Here is a 23,702-nt window from a genome sequence, read left to right on the forward strand (position 1 = left end):
TAGTAAACAGCCAGACCCTCCTTCAAGCAGATTCGCAAAACATGTGCCAAGTAATTTCCAGGCTGCCATCAAACTGCCAGTCAAGAGGGGCATACAATGGAAACTGTTGCTCAAAATGCCATCGAAAGGGGAAACATATGTTTCAGTGAGAAAAGACAATCAAACAAAGAAGTGGGCGGCTGGGGAGTTGCAGCCGCAACAGCAGCAAGGATCCAAGCCTCACACACAGCCCCGGGAAACGAGTTTGGGGGCCGTGCCCTCGTGTAACATTTGAGTAACAGCTTTGTATTTAATAAACTGAAATAATTTTCCAAGTATCTAAGCCAGCTCTAAACATGCTTTGAAGTGAAGGTACAAAACTGAAGATACCAAGCAAAAAGCCCACTCCACGCTCAGTTATTAGCAAAGGTTTCTGTTGTGTTATCCTATTGCTGTAGCTGGTGCATAATAGAACTGTCCAGAGGAACACTCCAGCCAGCGACTCAAAAGTGACCTCAAAGCTTGAAAGCTTCCTTTGTGTGAGTTTTGATATCTAGGCTGCGTAGGTGGAAAGGCATTAATAATTTCTCCAGTAAGTAGTTATTTGAAAAAGGAAGCGGGTGATGGACATTGGAAATATATTGAACTGAGCATACTTGAGGCTCCCTTGTTTGCCAGGATGTCAATCTCTACCCAAAAGGGCAGGTATGTGCCCGGTAAACCCAAATGCCCCACTTGTGTTAATGTCTGGGGCTGCTGCAGCCCTCCAGTTAGCACTGCAATAGCAACTGTGCCGAGTTTGTGCAGGGATTTTGCACGCCGTTTTTGCAGCTGCAGTTGGCTGCAGCTATTTCTATTTCTCTGCTTTGGGGACACCATCTAGGTCTGTCGTGGCACCTATTACAGGTCTTTTACTAGGATGGACCACCAAGAGAGTCATAAAATCAGAGCAGGAATGGGAAGAAATACCCCATTCATTCTCCAGTGTGTGAGACTTGCAGCATTTTCAGGCTGATGGTTCCAAATGACTGGTGTGTAATACCTTGGCATCAGGTACAGTCCCGTGGCAGGGTCAGCCTAGATGAGGATACATAAGAGATGATGATTTTGAAAGAGCATTTACAGGGAGCTTATATAAGCGATCATGCACCCCAAAGACTCTTGCATGAGGTTATTATAGCAAAATTGATTTGAAGAGTAAGAAACTGGATTTGATGACACAAGATGCCCTTTCTAATCCTTTGTTCCTATGACTAGCGGTCAACAGAGCTGGGGACTGTGCTGTCTTACTCAGGGACATCAGAGAGGTGGCTTCACTTCATGTTTGTTTTTTGTAAAATGCTGCTGACCTCCTTTGGAGGGTGCTTTGTGAGTTAGGAATGAAAAGCGCAATGTGAAAGACAGGCATTAGTTTTATTTGGAAGTGAACTTTATTGAAAAAGTAGATAATAAATCAAACAAATGGTCCTCTTTCTTGCTTTGATATATAATTTTAAAATAGTTGTGTGCAAAGATTTTCTCCTTTCTCTATTGCACAGGCTATAATAGGAGCCAAAATGTGCTGTGTGTGGATTTAACACCGAACATTTCCTTTTGCCTGTCGCTGTCAGTGTTTCCTGTTGGAACATAGTAATGAGCACCTAAGTCGTTAGCAATAAACAGCCTTACACTTTATCTTACTAACAAAGATTAGAGATACTGTTATATGTAACTATCTGTTATGTTTGGTATTTCTCAGGTAACAAAGTGTTTGAAAAATATCCTGTGACATAAGAAACTTCCCAGAAAGACAGACCTCATTCTCCGGTTCTCAGTGGCCCTGGAGCTGCAGCTGAGCAATTTTATTATGTTCTACAAATATGGGATTCTTCCATGAAAAATTTTATTGGACCTTTGGATATCATCAAGGTTGAATTTCAGCTAAGACAACTAACAGCACTGATTCAAAATATTGCTCTGAGTAGTAACTCATATTTTTCTGAATTGTGTACTTGGGAACGAATCTTTTTAAATTGTCCCTTGGCCTAAATTGAAATAAAGTGCTAGCAAAATCAGGTAGCTACTGTGTTTAGGTATATTACAAAGCATTTACTCTGTGTTGCACTTTTTGATTCAGTTATTGTGTATGACAGAAAAAGTAGATTTTTATTTTTTTAGCAGTATGACAATTCATAAAACCTAAGGCTTTGTTACAGACTAGCCAAAAGAAGCTTGGAGAGCTACCGTTTTGTCAGGTAAGGTGGTATAACATTTCCTAAGATCTTCCCTTTCTCTGTTCCTTTTAATTCATTGTCACAGTGCTTCTGGAGCGTAAGGTGGTATAAACCACCTCTGCAAATCAATGAATATGTAAAGGTGCTAATGGCATAGTAATCGCATTAGGGTTAGACTGACACTAATGTCCTGCTTGCAGCAACGAACAACACGAGTGGGAGCCACCCGTGTGGAACACTCCGGCAGGAGGAGATGCTGCGCTCAGAGCCCTGCACAGAAATATACCCACCACGCGTGTTAGTTGTTGATTGCTAACGTGTAATAAGGGAAAAGTAGTCAAACAACAGATGGAGGAGAGAAGAAACGAGACCGTGAGATATGCATGAAAAGAGCACCTGTAATCTTGCTCTTGAATCGCAGGGAAGTGACAACTGAAGCTTTCTGTGTCCCCTGAGCCAAGCCTTTCAGTAAGAGCCGTGCTGAGGGGAGCTGTAGGGCACAGAGTCTGCTTGAAGGCTTGTGAGGAGGTCAGGGTCAGGTCCAAACCAGAGCCTGGCAGTGCTTTGCATGCCTGACAGCACAGTGTGGTCACTGACCAGAACAAATAAAAATGCTCCACAATAGTATGTCCTAAAGGGTTGCAGCCTGACCTGAGAAGTATGAAAATGTGCAATGGATGAACTCTCATAATTTTCCCTAAGTCTTTCTCTGCTATATACTGCAGAGGAATTCAGTCCTTTGGTCTGAAGTCTTTGTGCGGGTCAAATATAAATAGAAACACTAAAACAAAATCACTGATGTTTGATTCCAGATTTTATGGTGGTGCTGTTAAAATACTGCTCCTGAAAAGCCAGTTTGTTTCAAAGATTTACCATGACCCACTGTGGCCACCGATGTCTTTCATTAGCCCTTTTAAAAACTGTAGAGATTGTAACACTATCTTTTTTTCGATGCAGAGTAAACGAGAAGTCCATTTTGATGGTGTCTGCACTTTCTGGACCCTGAACAAGGACTGAATAAACAGGAAATGAAGGTCAGGGGGCAAGAAGTGACAGAGGAGGAAAGGTGAGCAGGCAGGGTGGGCAAAGATGCTGGCAAATGGGCCCGACACAAACAGTTCTGCTTTTGCACTGTAATATTTAAAGTAGCTGTGATTTCACATAGGCAGAAGACAACAGTGGCACTGCCAGCAGAGTGCTACAAGGAGAAGCTGAGCATCCGTTACGTGTGCAAGGTATTTCCAAACCTGATGCTCAGTGGCTTCCTACTAAGTATGGAATATTCTGTATTAATTCTGTGGCTTGTGATGAGTGGGCGCTGCGCCAACCATTTTGCATGGGGGCTGCTGAGCAGATGAGTGCTGAGCTGTATGGAAGATTTCATTTGTGTAAATGAGGAGGCCGTTATCACAGCACTAAAGGACCTGTTTTTTTTAAAAAAAAAAAGCCGCCTGTGGCATTATGCACAAAACAACCTATTTATGCAGCATGAAAATATTTATGTGCTTCACTCCAGCTTAAAAAGGGAATTTGCAATAGATGAGGGACATGAGAAAGGATTGGGGTGAGAGATAAGGCGAGATTAGAAAAGGCAGATCATGAAGTACATGACATCCTGCAGCAGTATGTGGCGTAAACCCTCCCTTTTTATAAGACTTGAGTCTCGAGGATGGTGTCTGGATCATTAATACGCTTCCTATAGACTTAATTTTCCACAGGCAGGGTGCTGCATACAAAGATGCAGTTGCTGGAAATGTGAGGATATGCTGTGCTGAAGGCATTGATGGTCTTTGTAACCAACTTTGTCCTTTAAAACCTTAAATAATTGCCTTTGCTATGGTCAGGCCCAGGGCTTGCCTTTGGGCTGGGGGATGCCTCAGAGTGCTGAGCTCCTCCACCAAAAGCAGAAAACAGGAGAAAAATCGCACATGCAGGGGCTTAGATGGATGTGGTGCAAGTGGAGTGGTCCCAATGGGGTGGCTTCGTAACAGGACAGAGCTAACTGTGGTTGCTGTTACACGGCTCGGATTCTTCTTCCCTGTTCTTATACAGAAGCAAGACTCCCAGACTCTTTTCATTGCCAAAAGTTTGTTTTGCTGAAGTGAGCATTTCCTCCAAGGGGGTGCAGTGCCTGTGGCTGTGTGCCTCTATTTTCATTAGTAAACCAGCTGCGGTTCCGCTACAGTGCTCTTCATTCACTTTTGTAGGACCAGGCTGGGAGCAGGATGTGGCTCCACGTGCCCTGTTCCCCTGCCTGCCTTGAAACAGAAATTGCAGAAGAGCTGTCCTGGGCATGGTTAGTCCTGCGGGCAGGAGAATGGCTGGGTTATTGGGAGCACACAATCAGCCAGTGCACCCGGTCCCTGCCCTGCCAGGCAGCCCGGGTACCCGGTCCCGAGAGAAGGCTACCTGGCAGCCATCGGTTCATGCATGTACATTTTTAGGGCTGGGCAAAACCATTAGGAATGGTCCCTGAAGGCTTTGGCGTGGCAGCAGCGTGGGCCAATGCTGTGCAAGGTCGCAGGCACCCAGTTCTGGATGACTCTACTTGGCTTTCTAGTATGCTCGCCTGGACCACAATTATGGTTCTTGGTGCACAAAGAGAGCTTTAGACAGTCTAGTTGACCTACAGCAAATCTGCTTGCACTAAGGCAGGCAGGGATTCTACAGTGCTTACAACAAAGGTGGTGAGTACAGCAGGAGGGTGTTTTTTAATTGCCATCCAGCACCAGTCTTGCTTCAGCCTCTGCTCCTCCAGGGGACAGTCGGTGCCACTCCAGGTAGCTCAAAGGGGCTTGTGTGTTGACAGATCAATGGTCTGGGGACGTGCCCCATCAGCTCCTTGGAGTCTTTGTGCAGTATTTCCAAAATCAGCTCCGTGCTGCTTCTAACCCACTCCAGTACACACGCGCCCAACCCCCCCAGGTATCATGCTCTCAGTTGATCCTGTGCTCAACTAACACCGTGTTTTGTTTATAATTAGTGGTGCAGAGAGGGGAAAATGATTGTTTATTCTCTGTGGGAGCCTGACTTGGCTGCAGACTCAGGACAATGCCTAAGACAGAGGCTCCTGGCTGCGACGGGGAGAGTCAAGGTCAGCTCCTGGCTTGTGATAGCACCCTGAAATGTGACTGGGGACTGAGCAACCCCTGAAATAAGAATACTTGAATACATGTGGGATCTGGGGGTGATCTCACATCCTAGCTGTAAAGCAATAAAAATTATTATGTCCTAGTACCCATGGAGCTAATGAAAAACTTTCAAGCCCAAATACTCACATAGTGACAGCTGTGAAAGTACCTAAATCATTTCTATCTCAGCTTTCTGTGTCCTTCTACCCACTTTCCATCTCTCGCTGTCACTGCTGTCGATGGCTGCTGAAAAGTCTTGTCCGATTCCTGCATCTGGTTGCTAATGCACAGGCCAGCAGCACTGTGAAGGAGAAAACGCTGCTGCTCATGTAAGCTGTCCTGTGTGTTGGCAGGGCTGTGAGTTTCAGAACAGAGTGATGTATTTCAGCTCTTGTGAAATTTCTGAATAATCAGCTCATCAAAAAATATCATGCAGAGTTCCCTTGTAGTCCTCTCCAACTTGCCACCTCTCCTGCCAATAGCTCTGTAGGGTGACCACAGCTTGGCATAGCCCATTAGCAGAGCTCTGCACAATCACTCATGAATAGAGCTGGCTGGAAAATACAATTTTCCTTCTTGACAAAAGGGGGGAAAAAAAAAAAAAAAGATTTGGTGGGGCAGGGGGTACTTTTGGCTTGGCATGTCAGGGTGAACATTTTCTCCACTGTTCCCTCAAGCACCCTCTTCTGCTCTCCCCTGCACTCCACCCTTTTTCCTCCCAACCCCGTTTTTTTGAAAGTGACTCCAAGAAAATAAAAATTTAACTTAAAGTGGGAAAGTAATTGGATGCTGTGTTTGATCTGTTGGTGACCTCCTCCTGGCCCCCAGGGTAAGGAGTCTCGCTGCAGAATGGGCACCAACCCGCTGGCACCTTCTCCAGCTGGGTTCCTGGGCAAGTTGCCCTTGGACCTGCACTTTTTGCTGCTACTTACCACTTATTTGGAGTTTCGTGAAGTTATTCCTCTCCTTGAGCAGCTAAAATGTGCTGTTTAGGCGTCTAGGAGCTGGCAACCATGTCTGTTCATGGGGAGATGGTAGGTGCTGGAATGGCCTTGAGATAAACCTGACCAGCAGCGCTGCAGAGACAAGGGGCCGAGCAGCAAGAGTCACTGGCCTGCCTTCAGCTGCTCCTCTTGGTTCTGGGTTGCCTCCAGGTGTGTCCCCCTGGGCTTTCCCCTTCCTTTTGGACATGTGTTTCTCGGTCATGGGTGATCATTGCTTTGGCTGGAAAGCGCAGACATCCTCGCTGTGTCCTCTAGCGTTGCTCAGAGCTGAAACATAGGGAGGAGGCTGGGCTGGTTGCAGACCCTGTCCTTATGGCAGGTGGCAAATAACAAGTGCTGTGGAGGGAGGAGGTGCAAAAATCAATGGTTAGTGCATTAAGGATTAAAGCTGTGGCATAAAAGCCTTTTACAGCCAGGATTAATTTTTTTTAGGCCTGTGGAAGCTGCATTGACTGTTGCACTTGGTATAATGAGGGCTTAGTACTTGTGTTGTTTGCAGCCCTGCGTGCACAGGTGGGACACAGCTGCATCCCTCAGTGAGAGGTGGCTCCGGCGCAGTTTTTGAGTACCGTGTGTTCCCTCCTCAGCTCTGCTCCCGAACCGGCCACAGCTGCCGAGCATTTGCTCTGTCCCTTTTTACTTGTGTCACTCTATCTCTTTCTGCTCAGGCTTTTGTCATTTCTTTTGTCACCATAGTGACAGGAGAAGAGTGATGATTGCTGGAGTAATTTCCCATATTAGCTAGCACTGGCCTTTCAGCCTAAATCAGCGCTTCATTTTCCCCAGGCTCCGGCTAAGCCCCAGCAGAGCGGCATGAAAAAGTGGTGGCAGAGGGGCCCCGGTGCATCGCAGTGCTGCCAGAGCTCCTCCTGGACAGGCTGGGCAGGGACAGGACCTTCAGGTCGCTGCATGTCCCCACCTCCACACAGCAAGGATGCACAGAGAAAAGGGGAAGAAAGAAAAATATGCACTTTTGCAAAGGTTTGTCCATGAGTGCATTTGCTGCGAGTCTCCTGGTCTGTAAAACCAGGAACTCGGGGCACTTCTGTCTGCTCTGGGGCACGTGCATGGCTGCAGGCTGCATAGGCAGAGCTCCCCAGAGGTAACTGCTGGCTGCAACCCATGCGGCGAGTTGGCAAAGACCCCCCCATGTACCCCCCGCCTGCAGTCCCCACTCTGCATGGCCTCTTGCAGCACTGGCTGTTCCCAGGGGGCTCAAACCAGGGCTGGGACCGAACCTGGGCTCATGATGGGGCAAGGGGTTAGCTCAGTACAAAATACTGCTCCCTCCCAGGCTTTTGTGAGTCGTCGAGTGCTTCCGAGAGACCCACAGGATATGCACACACAAATACATACTTAAAAATCAAGATCATTAAGTACGCAAATATGTTTAAATAACAAACAAGCTACTGGAAAGTGGAGAAAGGTCAGAAAATGTGAAATGAAAGCTGCTCTTCTGTTCTCCGCTCCGGCAGCGCCAGTCCCTGCCACAGAGGAGGATATATTAAGAAGAGTCAACCTTCATTTCAAGCGTGCTGCCTTTTGTCCTCATATCACAACATTAACATTATCCCCACATAATTTTGTGTATTTAATTTTACAATAGACTGTGCCAGCGAGCACTGCCTGTAAATATTTGATCACCACCGTTCCTCTAGGATTATCTTATCAAGAGTAAAGATATTAAAATAGAAATCTTGTCATGTTACTGCCTTTATACTTCCAGCCTGAGACTTGATTGACAGAAAATGAACTGCCTGAACTAGCTCTAAAGTGTCTTTTCACTGAGAGCTTTAATGCCAGAGGCTATAGAAAAAAAGGTAGCTAGTCATCGGAAACTAATGCCTTGCTGTAGTTACGGAGCTTTTGTACTGAAGATTAAAAAATATGAATCTACTAGGGGTATTTTTACAAGTGTAAAATGGTGTTGGTCTTTTTGTATCTTTTTGCCATCTCTAATGAGCCTTAAAAAGGGCCTTCCTGCACTTGAATATTTGATGCAGCCTCACCGCAGCTCACAGACACAGGCTGAAGTTTTGCAAGAGTAAGCTCTTGACTTGTCTAACCTACAAAATTTCTTTTTGGTGATAAAACAGATTGTGAGCCAGGACTGAATGTTCCTGCCTAGCCTGGAATATCAAACCACTATAGACAAGTCAAGGTTTCTATTTATGGCCAGTTAAAGACACACTGGTAATGCTGTTTTAATGTTACAAAATTGCCCTGAAATTGTCATGTGTCTGAAAAGAACCGTGCTGCAAATATATAGCCAGTCCCCGGGGGCTTACTCAGCCTGTGCTCCAGCACAAATCAATGAGAGTTTTTGCTGGAGTAAGGACCCAAGCACCAATTCAGGAAAGTACCTAAGCACAAGCAAACTTTAATCACAAGCTCACGTTCCGGAGAAATCAATAAAGACAGAAGCTGGCTGGGGCGAGGGGACGGTGAGGGGGGTGGGTGGCACATCCCTGCAGCGCCTGCACCCGGACCGGTAAAGGGCCAGCATTTCCCAGCATCCAGAATAAATCTGGCTTTGTCCTGTCATGATCCTGAAGGGCAGGGGAGGGTGGTTAGTTCACAGATCTGTCCCATCCCAATGACAAACTGTAGCCACCAGCATTAAATCACCCCGAGCCTTCAGGGCGGTAACAAAAGTGTTAGTGCAGGATGGCTGAGGCTGGTGTGGCCAGAGATGCTGCAACCTGGAGCGCTCTGCTTTAGCCAGACCCTTCCTCCCACTTTTTCCCCTGCCAACAGGAACAATAACTCTATGAAATGAAAATAATTGGACATTAAGCAGCCTGTTGTTGAGCTGGCATGAAAGGGATTTACATGGGTGGCTCCCATTAACAGCAGTGGGTGGTCCCCTCCACGCTCTCCCTGGGCTCCAAATGTAGAGGAGCTTGCTCCAACATTTCACTTACGAGAAAGGTCAAGAGCTGCGGTTTTGTTCAGCGTGCTCAATATATTCAATTTAAATATACTGGCATGTTCATCAGCTATTAACTGTCTTTGCGATAGCTGTAATTAAACAGATACTTACCTGTGAAAGGAAATCTTTCAAGGCAAACTGACACGCTGGAGGAGAGCAGGAATTTCCCAGGTCTCCGATGTGGGTTTGCTTTGTGTCTCTGCATGAATCCCTCAAACTGCTGGGAGTTTTCCTTTCCCTGCTGCTGGAACGAGGAAGGTTTCATGGCCCACTGACAGCCACTGGTTTCCATGTAGGTAGAAGGCAAGGGGCTGGCCAGATCCATCTCCTGTGTGTCCCTTCCCTGGGCACACTGGGGGTGAGCTGAGCACCAGCAGTGCCGGGTGCTTGGCAGCCCTGGGGGAATAAAAGCAGCTGGGCAGTTTTCTCAACCAGGCAATTCACTTGCAGAAACACCATTTACCAAGTTCCACTTAGAGCCTCAGGGATAAGAAATAGAGAATGAGAGAGAGCTGGCTGCTCAGGAGGTTTTAGGAAGCTCTGAGGTTTTAGAGGGTTTAGAGGCTTTAGCAGCTGGTGGCCTCCAATTCAATGGGTGGTAGAGTAAAAAGCCACGCACCCTGCTTTGAAAACTTCTTCCAAAGAGCCTGAAATGAAGAAAAACCCCAACAAGGCAAACCAGTACAAAGCAGAGGAAGGAACTGAAGGAAGCAAAAAGTAATTACCTGAGCCGACTGTTCTAATTATATACACACAGCAGACAAACGGTGATAGCAATTGTTGGCACTCTTAAGACGGATAGAAGGGAAATAGAGATACAGTAGAAAATAACACATATTAAGGAATTAGTATTCATTATGCTAAAGAAGGGGGAGGGTATTTACATTAGTCAGAACTCAGGCATGCAGAGAGATGGGTGACAGCAAGAAGAAGCATAGCCAGAAAACCCAGAGCACAGCTGTGATGGGTTTCCCTGGTAGCTGTGAAGAAGGGGGTTGCTGAACCAGGCGTGATGCCACCAGCACCACTGCTTTTCCCTAGAGACGTTCTGGGGCTGAGCAGCACATGCTTTTCCCAAGAGCAATGTTCCCATCAGCCAGTTTAGTCTCCTGTATGTACCTTCCTATATGCTGAAATACAGCGTTTTCCCAGGAGGCTCTGGAGCACCAGGTGCCCATCCACCACAACGGGGTGTACCCTGCGCAGGCAATAGTTGTCCACTAATGGACAGCCCCAGCATTACTCACAGCTTTGTGCAGCTAGTGGCATCCAAAATGTAGCTCCGTCTGCTGCCAGGAAGGCCAGCACCTTGGTGCACGGCTGCAGGAGAGCACACCACATGTGTCAAGCTGAGCGTGCTCCCTCTTGCCACAGGGCCTTTGGGGGACAACAGGGTGCCCTTGACCATGTTGTACCAGCTGGTTGCAATCTCCTGTGTACTCACAGTCTTCCAGGTCCTTTCGCTAAAATGTTCTGAAGCTCCTTGTGAGTTTGTGCCATCCTCACCAGGTACCATCAGCAAACACCCATGCTGAAGGAAGACAGACAGTCCTTGAAAAACTTCTCCTTTTACCATTACTTGGCCCTATTAGCCAGTTCCCAGCCCATTTCTGAGGTATTCAGTTAATCCACATCTTGTCCAGCATGGCTTATACTGTTAGATATTCAGAGCACGAAGGCAGGGGATCACTGAAATCCTGGAGGAGGAGAACCGTTGGATTTCTTTTATCTGCGAGATCAGTTAGGGATTTCAGGTTAATCTTGCTTGGTAAATCATGTTGCATTTTATCCCATTTGCCTTCCTGTCTCTGTAAATGGTCTTTCTCTCAGAAAAATGTCTCCAAGTTCTGAGTATTGGACCCTGTACACTTAGCAAGCCCCTCTTAAATAGATGCACTACATTTGCCACACTCCATGTACACAGTCCCACCCCTGAGCTCTTACACTTGTTAAGCACCCACCTGTGGGTCCATGGGCCAGATCCTTCCAAAGTTCAGGACAGAGACTGCCCACTTTCTGCTGTTGGGCACCCAAGCCTGCTCCCTCGGTGCCTAAAAAAACCCAAAAAGTATGTAAATACCTAAAAAACCCAACCTGTTGCAAGTTCCCACTGGGTAATTGAGTGTCATAAAACCTAACTCACTGTGGGCTGTTGGATTTGGAATTTTGTTTCTGCATACCCTTCTTAACCTCCTGTTTTGCATTCAGTCCCTTTGCCATGTTGCCTTTAAGCCCATGCTCCAAATCTTCCTTCTCAACCAAAAGCCAGGCATTGCTCCCGCTTTGAGGAAGACAGTACAAAACATGATGCTTGCCCCCACACTCCTGCCCTGTGCTAGGAGCCAGCAGCGCTCCAGTCTCCTCTTGCCCTGTGGTTGTAGAAGTTGTGCATTTGAATAATCGTTTGCAGGTCTGCCTAAGCAAGTCTCCCTTCATCCCTTCCTTTCCTGACCTTGCTTTGTTACAAGGGCTTCCGTCTTCGCGCCACTCAGATTCTGCTAATTCTTGGTCTTTCTAAGAAGACATTTTTTCATCCAATTCTGCCTCCAACTCCTTCCTAAAAGTTTTTTTCCCCTTAAACTGAGAAGCACTTTCCAGATCTGAAGCAGGTGGCCTGTCCCTGCCTGCTCGCTGTGCAACGATGCAGATGGTAGAGTGGCACAGCTCCTTGGGTGATCAAGCGCTTTATAAATTTCAAGCCAGGGATATAAAATAAAATGGGGGGAAAAAAAAATATTAAAAGTCTTTCCAGGGAGCACGAACAAACACAACAACTTCAGCTAACTGCACGCAAGGCAGAAACTCGGCACCGCCTTAAGCCTGCACAGATGTTTGTGCCCCAGCTAAACTGAGTTTTCCAGGTACCGCCCGCATCCTCAGCCTCCTCCAGCAGCGCTCACAAGCCCCCCTGAGCCCCATAACCAGAAGGGAAGGGAACGCTGGAATCCCAGACCTCTCCTGGCATAAACCAGGCTGCAGATCATAAGCAAACCATCAGTAAGTACCTGTACTAAAAACACTGAACAGACGTTTCCAGTCAAATGCAGCAGCTGAGAAGAAAAGCAACCCTTTCCACCCGTGGTCTCCTCTCCTAAGACCTACTGTCACTGCTGGCCCTGGAGCAGGGCTCTGGCTCTATGCTGGCCTCAGCCACTCTCTGCAGTGACTTTTGGGGTAGGTTGAGGCAAGGCCTGTCAATAAAACAGGAGAGGAAAATGAACAGTTGCAAGACAGTGAGCCCCAGGTGCCTGTGTGCACATGCACATCTCCCACGGGCCAGGCTTCTGCACACTTCGTGTTTATCAGGTCTAAACACAGATGAAATGTTGGTCAGGGATGGGGGCAAGCAGATAGAGATCCCATCCTTTCCCTGCAGGGCAGCATGAAGGGACAGGGAAACAAATACAAATACTCTGGTGCAAGCTGAAAGCGAGATGCTACAGGCAACTTTGCCGTGCTTTGCTGGGCAGGGGGGGCAACAGCAGCAGCACCGGCGCTGCAGAGCCCACGGGGGGCCGGCCGCTTCCCCCGGACCTCTTGGGCAGGTGATGTGGCCACCACCGAGCACAGCTGTGCCAGGCACCGGCGCCGCAGCCCTCCCAGCAAAATACATGCGTTAACTAGGTACACATAGACAGATTTCAGGTAGTTGTATATAAAGGTCTTTATAGAGCTGAAAAAGAAATTCTGTTTTTAATATATAAAATGTGTATATATGCATTTCTATATGCATATATATATATGCTGGTTGTGTATGTATCTATAAAGACCTTTAAAAAACATTTATATATATATATATATATACATACAGACGTATGTATTTACACATATATACACCCACATATATAAGACCTTTCTATATATACATATACACATATAATATTATATATACATTTAACATATTTATTATAGACCTCATATAAATATAACCATATGAAGGTACTTTAGAAGGACTTTATATATAGATATGTGTATATTTGTTTATATGAATATGCATATATGCATATAATATAGAATGGATATAATGAATAAATCTAACTATATATACATATCTACTTATCATCACGGTAATTATATGATATACTACTAATAATTATATAATATACACAATTATATGAAAACAATATGTTATATTTTCGTGCTATTCATTGGGTACATTTATACTGTTATAATTCTACATATATTTTGAATGTACATTTTTTAAGATCTTTAAGGTCTTTATATATAGGTATAATTGGTGTCTGTCTACATATGTATACAAATACACATATATATATTTATGTATCTCAACTTGTGCATATGAATGAATGAAAAAATAAAAGTAAAACGACAGAAATGAGTTTCTGGCATTTGAGTTGCAGCCCCTGGGTAGGCCTGAGGTAAGGTGAGGAGATTGCTCAAATAATTTGGCAGCCTTGTAATGAAAACTATTCTCCAGCTGCTTTCATTTAAGCAGCCCTGTTTTAATAATACTTGCTTATTGCCTGGCAGACACAAATGTGAAAAGATTTAGGTAATAACCTCTAATGATCCAAGACAACACTATATATATACACACAGGCGTATGCACGGACATACCTATACACAAATACACAGACAGACAGAGCAGCTTGTACTTATCTCCGGGAGCACCAGAAGGAAAAGCTGCTCAGGTGGGGCTCTCCGAGGCTGGGCTGGCACAAACAGTGTAGAAGATCAGCAGCCCATCACCGAAGATTATACCTAAATTGTAGGAGAAGAGGAGTAATATAGAAGAGGAGGCATAGAAGTAATATAGAAGAGGAGGAGAGCCCTGTAGCCCTGCACAGTTTTATACATGAAAAGTGTGTATTTGTAAATGAAGTCAGGTGTAACTGGATAAAACCCCTGCAATACGTACACAACATGCACACCATTGACTCACGAGAAGCCGTGGGCAAACAGGAGCCGAGGGGCCAGCACAGCGCCCTGGATGCGTGCGGCATCCTCCTGCTTGGTGCCTGGAGAGGCCACTGGAGCGCGGACATCCCCCGTTTGCACATTTCACTTTTAAATCTGCCAACTGCTGCTTTGGGGCCTGACAGATGCCCTGACACCTCCTTTCCTTTCCTGGCACCAGCCCGGCCAGGAGATGTGATGCCTGTCTGTCTGATGTCTGCCTGCCCATCCCTCGTCTGCCCGGCCGCTGCCGGAGCCCCTTGCTCACATGCGCAGCCCTGGCTGGGAAAGAGGAGCTGTCACGCCGCGGCACTTCTGTCCTTCTGCAGCAAAGACATCCTGCTGAAAGAAGGGAGGAAATAACATCAAAACCACAGCCGGGGGCTGACAAGCAAACTGACATTTAACTAAAAAACCAGGTGAGGTGGGAGGAAAAGCCCGGATGGGCAGTTCAGTGTTTGGCTGTGGTTGCAAATCTTTTGGGTGAGCCTTTCTGGGTCACGAACATAAAAGCATTTTCAGGCATGTTCCTAAAAATCCAGGAAAAGTTTTTTCCCCTCCCTCTTTTCTATCTCGTGAGCAGCTCTCCAAGAACTGCCCACACCCAGCAGATCAAGCATTTCACCATCAGCTCCGGCAGAAGCAGGAGGAGGAGGGCAGGCAAGGGTTAAGCGACAGCTTATTTAGGAGAGATGAAGGTGTGCAGAAGCCTGGAAGATATTTTTTTCCCCAATTTTCGTTGGGTGACAGACACTTTACAAGCAGTTCTGCTGTCCCTGGGAATGTCAGTGTGAAATGGAGATCCGGTGGCATTTACAGACTGAAGTTTCTCCTTGTACTCGATGACAGAATAAAGGGGGGAAAGGAAAAAAAGCCAAACCCACAAACGTTCTTATCCGCCAGCACCTCCAGCCTTGTTTTATGCCAGCTCTAACTCTGGCTGGTTAGACTCACTGCACTGCTTCAGGGAGAGGCGGTTTGAGCTGCTGGTGGACAATGCTGTGTTCAGCTCAAACTATTTCTCACTCGCTTAATTACATCCTGCACTTACAGTTTTACAGAGAACAGATGCGAAGGCTTACCTTGGGACAGATACATTATGTATACAGCATTAACTTCACACCCGTACAGTCCCCATTTTAATTACACAGCCAGTGGGGGACCCGGGATAGTTTGCTGGCAGAGCAGTTGGTTTCATTAGCAATTCCCAAGACCTCAGCTGTCTGCAAGCATCCTCACCCATGCAGGCTGGGCTGCAATGGAGATCCAGCCCATGGCAGCCAAAGGTGAGCCATGCACTGCCTGACCTCTGGGCTGCGATGGCAAGCCCCCTGAAATCACCAAACGACCAGCTGCTGGTGCACATCTACGAGCTTGTGCAAGCGTCAGCCTGAGATTCACCTTAAACACAAGTACTTTGGAGAAAAGCCTTAATGTGACATGAAACGTGAGGCCAAAGGATGTTGAGAGACAACTTGGATGTACAGTGCTGTAGTAGTTTGTCTGATCTCTGACCCCTGTCAGGGAAACATCAGTATGACAGGTCCCCACAGGCTGCATCGCTCCGCTAATAAAAGCCTTTTAGCAACACTCAGAGAAGGGGTTTGATCACAGCCTCTTGCTGGGCTTAATAGGTGGTGAAGCACAAGCTAGCATTTGGTTTTGTCACTCCATTTGACACATCTCTTTGTAGTGACATAAGCAATGCCCTTATGTTTTGTTCGCTTCACAGGAACTCCAAAAATTCCTCTAAATTTTAACAGATCCAAAATTGGGCTAAAATTTTGCTTGTGCTACCATAAAGCAGGGAAAAGGGCTCTAAAAGAGCAGGATTTTCTCCATCAAACCTGCTGCATCAAAGCCAGGCAAGGAGATGGTTTCTGCATTTGTTCCTTCCCAAGGTGAACAGAAAGGCAGGCCATTTTCCTGCTTTCCTCTTTACATCTTTTCCATGTGGCAAACGGCTCCACTGAACCCTTTCCCCACAGCCACCTTTCATTAGCCGGGCTGCCCTTCTCCCTGCCTGCAGCACAGCTGCACTGTCCTCCGGTTCCAGCCCGGGAGAGAAATCATCCATATACGTACGTCAGGTGAAATTAAAATTGTCCCTGTGAGTTATTCTATGACACAAGATAGCACCAGCTATATTAAATCCTATTAATTAATATTTAATTAATTCTTTTCCTTGCTTATAAACACAGAGTGCTACTGCAGAGTACAGGAGCAATTATTATCTGGGGTTCTTCAAGGTATTAGAATTTTTAGAGTCACAAAAGCTGCATATTTGTTAGAAACAGCCAGACATATCTGTCACTGTTAAGAGCCACTCTACCAAGACTAGAAAAATCCTGAACAAACTGCAATAGGTCAACAATTTGCCAGAAATACCAGCTGAATCAGGAGCCTGAGGTTTCATCTCACTGGAACATTACTTATTATGTGCACAGAGAGCCCTGCCTCAGCAGAACGCTGCACATTACTTACCTAAGGGCCAGCAAGGCATGGCTCCTGTTTCGCTAACTTCTACTCATTCAGGCTTAATTCTTTGCTTCGTTATTATTCATCTGCTTTCTGAACTGGTAAGGAAGGGCACGCAGCAGGACAGGCAGACTCTGCCTCTTGTAGCACAGAAGACCTTTGCAGTGGCCCCTGATGAAACACAGCAGTGGGCAAAACTCAGCTGAAGCGGTCGCTGAAGCGGTCAGCTTTCAGCAAACATGGTGCTTGCTGCTCATCATTCACTTGGAAGTGATGAAGAATGTGTGAGAGCGCTTTTCTGTTTGTTGCTGCTTGTGGGGAAAATGCTCTTCCAGCCAGCAGTGCCTTGCGGGGGGCTGCACGGCAATGTCCTTGCTGTGCACTACCCCCATGGCTGGCATGGACAGGGGGATACAAGGGGTTGGGTGGTGGGAGGTGGTGAGCATCCAGGGCTGCCTTATTCCTGCAGGATCCAGCAGTGCTGGGTCCACACAGGGAATAAACTCACCCACCGGCTGCTCAGTATGTCTATGCCTCTTGAAGGGGAGCAATGCCTCTGGTCTCCATCCTTACCAGAGTGACTGCTGATGACAATTATTCAGGCGGTAACTTTCTCAGTGGCTTTAGGCGACCTGGGAGGCAAAGCTCCCAAACAAAAGCCTTGGTGGCCTCTTGAAAAATCCATCTCTCTGTTTCCCTGCTGAAAGTGGAAGAGGAAAAAAAAGAAAAAAATTACTCCTTTACTGAAGTTGTTATGCAATGAGTCATTTGCTGCCTGACAGAAGATGGGCCAGCATCCCTCTCTGCGCCGCAGTGATTTGACTAATTACTTCTATCTGCTTCAGCAGAAGAGCAGCCTCCTCCAGCCTTTCTGCTGTCTGGGTCTTGTCTGTCAGCAGCACAGAAGTGGGCTGCAATGGGAAACAACATCCTTCTGGTTTGGGCGGTGGCATTTTGCCTGTTCCTTACCTCATCTGGGTGGAAGGTCTCAAAATCAAGAGCTCCGACTCAGTGGAAAGCCGAAGCCCAAAAACCCAGAACTGGGTAGATCAGCCTGTAGGCATTCGCGTCTTCTCAGCATGTCATGGTCTCCCATTTTGCACGAACCAATGTCTCCGTGTGCCTCTTGGCTGTGTAACTGCTGGGGCGACAGGTCCTGTGGGGACAAGGCGGCTGCACAGCACAGCCTGCTGCAGCACTCGCAGCGGTCGAGCCTCCCTGGGAATTAAGCACAGTGCAGACGCTAGTTAGACTCAGCCATCAGGCTTCATGGGAAACAGTATTGAGTTTTAAGGTGGTATTTTCTTTTGGCTTGAGGCTGATGAGTTCTCCTTGAGGATCTGGGGACTGAACTGCCATAGACCTGGCTTGAAAACGTTGCCCACTGCAGCTGGGCAGGGGGCGAGGACAGCACCCAGGCACGTGCAAAGTGCTGTTGTCTCCTCTGAGCTGCTAAATGAGGCCCGGGACTTCCACAATCGTTAATTAGAGGCAAATGTTATTAAAGTAAATTAGAAGAAAAAGGCAGCTGTGAATGCAAACTTATTATATTTTTACACTTGTTTAAAATCACAACTGTGATTTTTAATTATAGTGGATCAAAGAAAATAACCACATTAATCCAATGTAATCACGTGCGAGCTGAATTGATAACAACATTGTATTTAATTGGCAGTAAGCTCAGGCAACGTTAAATACAAATGAAAAGCACTGACACATTCTGAAGACTAATTAATATGACAGACTGGTAGCAAATGCATTGTTTATTACTCCTAATTTCCAGTAGCTGGTTCAACACCATTTTGTTACCATGATCCCCAGTGCTGTGTCCATCAATGCATGATATTTAGAAGGAAAATTAAACGTGATTTATTTTAAGGAGGAACAAAGGAGTTCAAAGATAATTAAATTATGTATTTCAAATACCAAGCTGCAGATAAAGAGCTTTAAAATACAGGGGTTTTCTCTTTCCGACTATAAGCCCCCTTTATATGTGCACATAATTCACGTTAACGTGTTACGTCAGTGACAGAAGACACTTTTTTCCCCACACATCTTAATGCAGCTAACAAATGGTGATATTTCCAGGGGCTGACACAACTCCCAGTGAAGTAAACAGAGGGATTACCCTCAGGACCCTGCCAAAGCCCAGCAACTCACTGGAAGAAATTCCCTTGGATCCAGTGGGCTCTCAATCATATTCTAAGCTTTTCGGATTGGGGGCTGTTATCTTTTTTTTTTATCCTTAGAAAGTACCTAGCAGGAATGAAGAACATTTATTCAGGTAAAGTCTTTTAAATACAGTGTCCTGAAAGTTTCCTAAAGCTTTCCAGAGAGTCGCACGCATTAGAATTCTCCTACCTGACTGCACTACCTTCCACAGTTGGTTATGGACTGTAATGGCATATATTTGTCACACCTTGTTACAGCCTTGGTCAATAGAATAATGGAATAATCAATCATCTATATTTTAGTGTGAGACATAATAAATACAGTGCATAATAGTCAATCAGATCTTCACCAAGGAAAAGTTGAACAATTACAGTGGTTGTCAATGGTAAACTGCCTATGATAAGTATGCAAACATTGACCCCAAGTGTTACACTGAGAACATGGAAATTAAAATCATCTATCTTACTTGATTCAAAGCCTCCCAGATAACAAGGATGGTATTTAAGGAAAACCTTGGTTGGACTCAGATTGCTTCTTTCTGTTAGATTAAAATTAAATTAAGTCAAAATTTAGAAAATACTGGTTTAATTAAAGATACTTCACTAGCTCATAAATTATAGCTTCTCTGTCCTGTTGCGAAGTGTAAGTTTGATGTTAGGTGTCAGAGCTGCAGAGGATTCCTAAAGGTTAGTTCACATTTACATGCCATCCAAAGCAGAATTCTAGAAACAAATGACTAATTATTGAAGTTCCCAAATTGCTACCCCAGTCTGCTCAGCAAATGCAGTCTCCCTGATTCCAGCACAGGCAGTATTTTCTTCAACGGCTTAGTCCAAATATGCAAAATAAGATGGCCAAAAGAGACCTTGGCCAAAAGCAGACGTGGGCATGGAATCAAGCATGAAAATATTAATAGATAATCATCCAGAAACTAATTATGAAATGTAAAAAGTCCAGCTATCTTACACAGACCACTGCAAGGAAGAGTGTTTCAGTTTCATTAACACAGCAGCAGAAGGAGAATCTTTGCAAAGTAGTTATCTGAGCTTCTTAATGCTCTTTACCAAGGTACATTTGTTAGCTAAAGCGACATTCATTTAAATTAGAGGAGTGAAAAAAATAAATAATTTAACAGCGAAGGTGATAACTCACTGAAACATACTGTAGATAAAAGTAAGAAAAAAACCCACCAAACACAGGAAGATCGAGACTGATGCCTTCCTGGAAATATGCTGGAGTCCAGTGCACATTACTGGGTCATCTCTAGGAAAATGGGCCAAAATAAAATGACTGGTGATACAAAGCAGGACAGACTGGAAGACTTGGTGACTTTTTCTGAAAGTCTTCTTCTTAAACTTCTTCTTAAAATGCACTTGGTCCAAACAGAACTAAATGGAGTGGCATTTAAGCAGACTCAGATTTAAGCCTGAGGCAAAAAACACTCCCTGGACTCTTCACCTTTCCGTAGCTGCGGCAGCAATAGCACCGAGCCCTCCTGGCGGCATCGCCACAGCAGCAATGGGTTTGTCCCAGCACACGTGGCCATGGCAGGCATTTTCCTTCCTAATTGCAAGGCTGGGTTACAAAACCCAACCTTACCCTAGAGGGAATTTAAGCATGTGTTTAACTTAAAGCTTGTGCTACCATCCTGCTGACTTTGCCCTCCGCATATCCACGGTGGTGAGCAGAGGGGAGCAGCCGTATCCACCATCAGTGCTTACACTGCTATCTGCTGAATTGACTGCTGTACTGTAAAAGCAGCCATTACAAACCAAAAGGAGCCTGACAAACACTCCCTTTGAGACTGGAGCTATGCTGGGTAGCACAGATGCTCATCGTCGGCTTGCTACCGGTAACAGTAGCGGTTTCAGTCAAGATCCCTCCAACACAGACTTGAAAATGTTTGGCACCAAGGTAGTGGGTAACAGATGCCCATTACTACTGAAGAAGACTGCTGAAGATGAAGGCAGGGGAGAGGTAAAACCCTTGGCTCGAGGGAATTTGGAGAAAAACTACAGACATTATTGATTTGCAGCATTGCCGAGAGGCTCCCTTGCTGTTAGGCAGTGCTGGCACTCAGTAAGATGCAATCCTGCATCCAAAGAGTGTCTGTGATTGCCTGAACCAGGGCTAAAGACACATCAGTGCATCCTGAAATGTTTAGAAAAGCCTCTTATATACTGACCTAGCCATTAGCAGGGTGCTGAGCGGCAGAGCAAGGAGCGAAGCCCTCTGGCACGGCTCTCAGCTGCATTGTACCACATTTCGGAGAGCTTTGCAGAGCTGCCAAAAAAATCCCTCTAGACAGTTTAGAAACCCCAGAGCTGATTATTCAGATAAGCCACCATGAGATAATCTCTGATATCATCAGAAAGGGTGCAAGGCATTGTCACATGAGGGAGAGAGATGGGAAGGATGTGAACTCTATTTAAGCGGTCCCACGGTAAAACAGCTTGCAGCCAGCACACAACTTACTGTCAGCTCTCTTTGAGCGGCTCCTTTGATTGTGCTGCTCTGTGAAGGAGCACTTGTCACTTTTTATCGAAGGAGAGGGGAAGAAAGCAAGGCAGCCTGTTGCCAGGAGAAAAGATGCCACTCACTTTAAGTTAAAATATAGACAGCTGCAATGCCCTGGCTGCTGGTGATCGAGGACCAGAAGAAGTGTGAAGGAAGTATCAATGCAGGGCAGGAAAAAGAAAACAGCAAGAGACTGGAGCAAGTGCAGAGTGGGGAGGGACGGGGCTCCAGGCTCCCTGTTTGCGGCTGGTGGTGTCTGAGATGCCTAAGCATGCGGGGGGAGAAAACAGCAGCGATCTGCCCTTCAAAAGTTGGCAGCCGCCTGTCAGGCGGAAGCAGCGTTGGTAACACACCGATGTTTTCGTTACTGCTGGGCAGCGCTTACAGAGCGCCAAGGGCTTCTCTGCTCCTCACCCCCCCAGCAGCGAGGAGGCTGGGGGGGCACAAGGGGTCGGGAGGGGACACAGCCGGGACAGCTGACCCAAGGGCTGTCCCACACCACATGGTGTCATGCTCAGCATGTAAAGCTGGGGAAGAAGGAGGAAGGGGAGGGATATTCTGAGTGATGATGTTTGTCTTCCCAAGTAACCGCTACACGTGCTGGAGCCCTGCTGTCCTGGCGATGGCTGAGCACCTGCCCGCCCATGGGAAGTGGTGAATGAATTCCCTGCTTTGCTGTGTGTGTGGCTTTTGCTTTACCTATTAAACTGTCTTCAACTTAACCCACGAGTTTTCTCACTCTTAGTCTTCTGACTCTTCCCCCATCCCACCTGGGGGGAGTGAGCGAGCGCTGTGCAGGGCTTAGCTGCCAGCTGGGGTTAAACCACAACAATGGCCCTTGTACCCAAACAGCCACGGGACACCTGGGCTGGGATAAAAGCACACTCGGGGTGACCCACTGTGGAGGAAGGTTTTAAGTCTTCTTATTATAATAGAGCAATCGGCTGTTTGGCACTGCCTTAGCGTGCGCTGGTTACCCCTTACGGCAAGTTATCCTCAACACGCGATGAGCTCTAATCAAAAGCAAGAAAAGCTGCACAGCACAGCCTGTCCTGCAGCCTCTGCCTTCCCACATCATCAGGCTTGGAGCTGTTCAGTGAAATCCACCTTGGGGAGCTGGAAATCCCTCGCTCCTAAGCAAGAGTATTAAAGTACCGTGATTGTATCTTTGTAACCCAGCAAGCAGAGGAAAACAACCTGGGGAAGGTACAAAGGCTCAAGCAATGTGAGCGCCCCTTCTCCCCCCCCTCGTTTGTCAGAATTCTGCTTGTTCAAGATAATAATCAGCAAACAGAAAACCCTGCACAAAAAGGCTCAGGCAGAGAAAGCCCAATTTCCCCTCAGCCTCTGGTGCTTCTGCTAGGAGTTACTTTGGCATATTAAAAGGCACCAGAAATGACAGCAGTAACTGAAAAAATGGAGGAAACAGCTCCGCAGACATAGAAAAGACAAAAATGCAAGGCAATATTACAGTATCCCGGTTACCATGGGGCAAAGCATTTCCCATTGAAGCTGGGAAAGCTGATATTTAACAGCAGGATCCTGCAGACTAACCAATTCACTTCCAAGGTTTTTGTTGCTTATAGCAAAGCAGAAAATATTTCTAGCTATTGTTTTCCTAAATTCAGCTTCATCCTTGCCTGATTTGTCTACAAAACCTGTGCAATTTCTGACAAGACTCTCTGGCAGCACTTGCCCATGCACACTTTACAAGGTATATTGTGTTTCCCTGTTCTAGTGCACTGGCAGTGAGACTCCAACACTTTGTCCCAGCTACCGGATTTTGAGGATCACATCCCTCTGTGCAACTAAGATGGGGAAGGGGTTAGAGCACAAGGCTGATGAGGAGCAGCTGAGGGAGCTGGGGTGGTTCAGCCTGGAGAAAAGGAGACTCAGGGGGGACCTTATCGCTCTCTACAACTGCCTGAAAGGAGGCTGGCATGGGGTCGTTCTCCCAAGTAACAAGCAATACAACAAGAGGAAACGGCCTCAAGTTGCACCAGGGAAGGTTTAGATTGGATATTAGGAAAAGTTTCTTCATCAAAAGGTTATCAAGCATTGGATTCCCATTGCTAGAGGTATTTAAAAGGTATGTAGATGTGGCACATAGGGACAGGGTTTAGTGGTGGGCTTGGCAGTGCTGGGTTAATGATTGGACTTGATGATCTTAAAGGTCTTTTCAAACCTGAATGCTTGCAGTAGGTTGACCATGGCTGGATGCCAGGTGCCCCCCCAAAGCTGCTCCATCACTCCCCTCCCTCAGCTGGACAGGGGAGAGAAAACATAAGAAAAGGCTCGAGGGTCGAGACAAGGACAGGGAGATCACTCAGCAATTACCGTCACCGGCAAAACAGACTCA

General features: G+C 46.3%; 1 protein-coding gene and 1 long non-coding RNA gene across 4 annotated transcripts in view; one reads left to right on the forward strand and one right to left on the reverse strand.

The window, feature by feature from the left end:
• The window catches only part of FHIT (fragile histidine triad diadenosine triphosphatase), a 614,495-nt gene extending 612,462 nt beyond the window's left edge, over positions 1 to 2,033 (forward strand). For all 3 annotated transcript variants that reach the window (XM_056336274.1, XM_056336273.1, XM_056336275.1), the window contains one exon: positions 1,718 to 2,033. The gene's annotated coding sequence lies outside the window, so the exon portion shown is untranslated. The remainder of the gene's footprint in view (positions 1 to 1,717) is intronic.
• A 1,598-nt stretch (positions 2,034 to 3,631) lies between these two features.
• On the reverse strand, positions 3,632 to 23,252 carry LOC130148098 (uncharacterized). The gene is made up of 7 exons (XR_008821471.1): positions 17,624 to 23,252; positions 17,228 to 17,354; positions 14,139 to 16,825; positions 11,221 to 13,981; positions 10,704 to 10,790; positions 9,371 to 9,655; positions 3,632 to 6,663 (listed from the first exon to the last, which is right to left on the reverse strand). It is a non-coding gene; the product is annotated as an uncharacterized LOC130148098 (long non-coding RNA).
• Between the last annotated feature and the right edge of the window lie 450 nt (positions 23,253 to 23,702).

The sequence above is a fragment of the Falco biarmicus genome, chromosome 4 (assembly GCF_023638135.1).
Source record: "Falco biarmicus isolate bFalBia1 chromosome 4, bFalBia1.pri, whole genome shotgun sequence".
Lineage (NCBI taxonomy): Eukaryota > Metazoa > Chordata > Aves > Falconiformes > Falconidae > Falco > Falco biarmicus.